Raw genomic sequence first — 6000 nt, 5'->3', positions numbered from 1 at the left:
AAGCGCGAACCTCGTAGTGAGCGATGTATTTTCATCGGCTACCCACAGAAATCCTTTGGATATCTCTTCTATAGACCGAAGGACAATGTTGTCTTTGTTGTAAGGAGAGGAGTTTTCCGAGAGCGAGAACTCATAAGCCAAGGAGACAGTGGGAGGCAAATCGAGATTGAAGAGATTCAAGAGTCGATTGATGAAGGAACCTCTACCGCTGGCACTCAACCCGAGGAGGAAACTCCGGTTGAACCGATTGACAGGTCCTTACCTCTTAGACGTTCCGAAAGAGCTAGAGTTCAACCCCAGTTTTATGGTTTTCATATTACTACCGAAGGGGAGAGTATATTAGTGATGGTACACTAATAAATCTAGATGAACCTAATAGCTATAAGGAAGCCATGGCAGGCCCGGAGTCTGCAAAATGGAAAGAGGCAGTGGACAGCGAGATCCAGTCCATGTATGACAACCAAGTTTGGAATTTGGTTGATAATGTGCCAGTATGTAAGACCGTTGGGTGCAAATGGATCTTCAAGAAGAAGACCGACGTGGATGGAAATGTACACACATATTAGGTGCGATTGGTTGCGAAGGGCTTTACTCAAACTCCCAGAGTTGATTATGATGAGACCTTCTCACCAGTTGCTAAAATAAAGTCTATTAGGGTGATGCTAGCCATTGCTGCATTTCATGATTATGAAATATGGCAGATGGATGTCAAGACCGCTTTTCTTAATGGGAAGTTGGTTGAGGATGTTTACATGGCTCAGCTAGAGGGTTTTGTCGATACGAAGCATCCGAATAGAGTGAGCAAGCTTGAGAAGTCCATTTATGGGCTTAACCAAGCGTCTCGCAGATAGAATCTTTGTTTCGATGAGAAAGTCAAAGAGTACGGATTTGTAGGAAGCGAAGATGAATCATGTGTATATGTCAAAGCCAGTGGGAGTATAGGTAGCTTCCTTGTTTTGTATGTCGATGACATACTACTCATAGGAAACGACGTCCCGACTCTGCAGGAGGTTAAGTCCTGGCTCGGGAAGTGCTTCGCTATGAAGGACCTCGGAGAGGCTTCCTATATTTTGGGAATAAGGATAGTGAGAGAACGAAGTAAGAGACTAATAGGACTTAGTCAGAACACTTACTTAGATAAAGTACTAAAACGTTTTAGTATGGAAAATTCGAAGAAGGGAGAACTACCGATACAAAGTAATGCCAAGTTAAGTAAGACTCAAAGTCCGAGTACCGAAGCTGAGATAGCAGAAATGAGCCGAGTTCCATACGCTTCAGCAGTTGGCTCAATCATGTATGCTATGACTTGTACTCGCCTTGATGTAGCCTTTGCTTTAAGCATGGTTAGTAGATATCAAGGGAACCTTGGCAGAGCCCATTGGATTGCGGTCAAGAATGTCCTTAAGTACCTTCGGAGGACCAAAGAATGGTTTTTAGTCCTCGGAGGGAGTGATGACTTGAAGGTGCGAGGGTATAGTGACGCCAGTTTTCAGACCGACAGGGATAACTACCGTTCGTAGACGGGCTGGGTCTTTACCCTGAATAGAGGAGCAATAACTTAGAAAAGTTCCAAGCAGGAAACTGTAGCCGATTCAACGTGCGAATCAGAGTACATTGCAGCGAGCGAAGCGTCAAAGGAGGCGATATGGTTGAAGAACTTCATTGGTGACCTTGGAGTTGTGCCTACCATAAAGGAGCCTATGGAAATTTTCGGTGACAATGAAGGAGCGGTTGCCTTGACCAAGGAATCGAGGGATCATGGTAGATCTCGGCATATCGACAGAAAGTATCACTTTATTAGACATTGACTAGAAGAAGGACACCTCGTGGTTAAGAGGATATCATCATAAGATAACCCTGTAGATCCGCTTACGAAGGGACTGAGTAGGGTTAAGCACTTGCAGCATGCTAGGAGCATTGGGCTGAAGGATGATACTAGTTTAAATTAGATTGTTTTAGAAACATATAATAGATAAATGTAATTGACATCTGATGATTAAATAAAGGAGTATTATTTATAAGTAAAGTTACTATCTTGTGTTAATTGTTTAACTATTGTTTCAATTTGCATGTTTTGAATTCCTGAATAATTAAGTTATTAAGAATAATCGAATTATTCGAATGGTCCACAATCGTTCATATGTTGGAAGTAGGTATGAATGAAGATTGTCATGAATTGGTATGTAGTGTGTCTAAAAGGTGTTAGACATAGCAAAGGTTTGATGCAACGTTCATGAGTGCTTATGAACAAGTTTTGAGCATTGGAATAAACCCACGTTTGCTGGGATCACCTTATGGAATGTAATAAAAAGGGTGATCTCAAGACGATAATATCATATGGTCTTAAAACCTGGATATATGGTTTATTATTTACTAATTGATTGTGCATTGATAATGCAAAACCGCATCAGTAAATTGATGTTATAAAACGCATTGTTGTGTATAGTTGATTAGTGGATAAGTAAATGCATATAAGTCGAAGTTTATTTGTTACTTTTATCCTAAGAGGGTAAAAGCGATATCACAGCCGCTCGATGATTTGATTTGACTTATGTGCTGGGCCCGGTCAGAACTAAATTGATGTGTTCAATTAAGTTCTTTGTCGAATAAATCTGAGATCGAGAAACCAACTGCTGGACAATTAGTTCCATGAGATTGTCTGCATAATATCTTAACAGAGGACTGTACGATCCCTTATCTAAATGACAGGTTACTAATAAGATTAGAGTTTGACAGCGTCTTTGAGAGCTACGATTGCCAATCGAGTTGTACGTTGCATTTGTGGTTACTAGACTTATCCAAGTGGGAGACTATTGGATTAGTGTCTAAGCCCGTAAGCATATTTGGTAAGTACTTGGCCCAGTTGTGCATGGTCCTTTTGGTTTGCCTTCACCAAGGCAACTTGATTGGAGAAATTAAATAGAGAGAGAGGTTATTATGATTTATTAATATGTTATAAGAATAATATATTCAAGGAAAAATCATATTTGTTTAATTAATATTGGTCAATAATTAATTAGGAATTAATTTTGTGATCAAGTGTAATTAATTAAACTAGAGGGGCTGAATTGTAATTATGAGATAGTTGCAAGATAGGGCAATAATTATCCATGTTAAAGGATGGACGAATTCAAGGATAAGAATATCCTTAAAATTGTCCAAGGTCCAAGAGATAAGGGTTTTTCAAGGCTTACCTTGTTGTTGCTTGATGGGCAAGCAACTAGATAAGGATAAGGATTGAAACCCTAATCTAAACCCTATATAAAGACCCCTAGGCCTTGAGAATTCGTGTACATGCTCCTAAGATGTCCCAAGGACGAATTCCCACCTCTTCCGTTCTCTCTCTAAAGCCTCTCCAATTGCTTGTGGTGTTTGTGAGCCATTAGAGGCACTACATTTGTGGTGCTTGCTTTCAAGACTAAGGGTTTGAAGATTTAAGTTTTTATTGCAATATAACAACAAGAGGTATGTAATCTAACCTTGTATATTAATTTCGAAAATAGCATGTTACTTTAGGGTTTTATTCTTGTGTTAATAATGTTGTGTATCTAATAGCAAAACATAGATCCAAATCTAGGGTTGCATGCACACATAGGATTGTTTGTATAAAACCCATCAATGGTATCAAAGCCATTGGTTGAATTGTTTTCAATTAGCATTATACAACTGTATAAACTTGACAAATTAGGGTTTATAGCCAATAAACCCTAGGAGGCATCGAAATTTCGAGATTAGGGTTTCCTAACCCTAATTTGCAAAAATTGTAAAAAGGTTTTTTGAATCATTTCCTTTAATGCAAGATTTCGAAATCTAGGGTTTGCAAACCCTTAGATTTCGAGATTAGCCTCCTTCCCCAAGATAAGATCCTAAATTTTAGGGATTTGGATAATCCCATATCTTGTAATTATCTTTTAATAGTTAAATATGGTAATTAAAGATCATGAATTATCCCATCCCTATTTTCGAAATTTATAGAGGGATTTAAGGGATTAGGATAACTTAAATGTTTAAATGGTAATTATCCATATGATTTAGATAATCCCTTATGATTTGATAATTTGAAATTAATAGTTTAATTTAAGATAATTATTAAATCAAGAGTTTTAATATTTAAAATTTTTAATTTAAATGGAATTAAATTTTGAAAATTTTTAATTAAAACCCTAGTATTTTGAAATGTTTAAAATATACCCTATACTATTATATTATTACAAGCTTAATAAATATATATGTATATTTAAAATGCTAGTCTTACCGTTAGTAGGCCTCATTCACGAAGCTAGTCTATAAGGTGGGTATAAGGTTGCTGCCTATAAAATGGCGCTTAATGGGTTTTTAACTCACACCCACCGCTTGCTTGACTGGTGGAGGGTCGTTAGGCGAACGGGTAGGATAGGGCAACCTCATCTTCTCATTAAAAGTATAATATAAGAATACAAAGTAACTACATGTTTTTCAAAATTCCCAATCCTAGTTACTTTAGGAAAAGTGAATTGATGCAATCCCATGAAATTACACTTTGCACCCTTGCTAAGAAGTTAGTGGAGCGTGCGTGGTTTACCGGCACACTAATTGGTTCTAAGCAAAGGTGGTAAAGGGTGATTCATTGTTTATCATAGTTCGATGGATCGTGTGTGGTTTACCGGCACATCGAATAGGTGATTGTTACAATGAAGGCACCATGTATATTTGCATGGTTATTCACACCCACTTTGTGATCCTCGGTATCCCAGTCACAAATGAGAGGGGCATATCGAGATTTAAACATGCCATTGAAAAGTTCAATGAATCTCATCGAAACCTAGGAATTCTCAATACATTTAGAACTTAAAGTTAGGTTTTCGATGGTGGAGAATTAGTGAATCGTCATTCACTTACCTTCAAATTGTTTGCATGTTGGATTACGGCATCCATTTTCTAACATGTAAATAATGTTGTTGGATCCATTTTCTATCTTTGTCCTTTCTATTTGTAGATGTCGAACACAAACAACGTTGCTGCGAGTTCATTCACATTGATGAGCCTTTGCCAAAAGGTGACTTTCTATGGAACGAACTTTAGTGAATGGATAAGATACATTCGCACAATTGCTCGCTACGAGGACAAGGAATATGTCCTCGATGAGAAGCTTCAGAAGATCAATCCAGAAATCGCTACTCTGGCTGAAATGACTGCGGTTGAGACTCATGAACGTGATGCAACAAAGGTTCATTGCATCATGATCGCCACAACGAACTCCGAATTCCAAAAGTCCTATGAGGACATGTATCCGTACGAAATGCACCAAGACTTATTGGAGATATACCATCAAAATGCAAGGCAGGAACGTTATGAGATCTTCACTAACATGATCTCCGCTAAGATGGGTCATGGAGAATCTTTAACCGTGCACCTGCAAAAGATGCAAAGGTATGGCGATCGTCTTCGCAAATTGAATGTTGACTTTGGGGAAGACTTGGCAATCGACATGGGGCTTCACTCCTTGCCTTCGTGTTACAACCAATTTTGGATGACCTACCACATGAACAAGGAAGAGGTCACCCTAAGCAAACTCCAAGTTCTCGTAAGGGTTGCTGAGAGCAACCTCAAGGACAAGTCTGTTGCACCAACTCCCAATCCACCCGCTACTCCTGTTTTGGCCATTGGGCAAGGAAGAGGAAAGAAGAGGAAGGCTTCGTCTAAGAACCATCACAAAGTTAAGTCCCGAGATGGTGCCTCTTCTAGTGGGACCAAAGTTGATCCTGCTAAACCCTGTCCTAACCCAAATGAGGTAGAGTGCCACCATTGCCACAAAGTAGGGCATTGGAAGAGAAGCTGCCTAGAATACTTGCAAGCTATCAGGGAAGGAAAGATCAAGCCATCTTTCGCAGGTATTTATACAATTAAATCTAATGATTCACCTCATGTTATTTCTTGGGTTCTTGATACCGGGTGTGGTTACCACATTTGTTCAAAATTGTAGGGACTAAGAAGAAATAGGGATGTGGAGCTTGGAAGAAT

This window comes from Lactuca serriola, chromosome 8 (genome assembly GCF_051521515.1).
Source record: "Lactuca serriola cultivar US96UC23 chromosome 8, Lser_US96UC23_V15, whole genome shotgun sequence".
NCBI classification, from domain to species: Eukaryota; Viridiplantae; Streptophyta; class Magnoliopsida; order Asterales; family Asteraceae; genus Lactuca; species Lactuca serriola.
Note: the sequence above shows the minus strand (reverse complement) of the source record.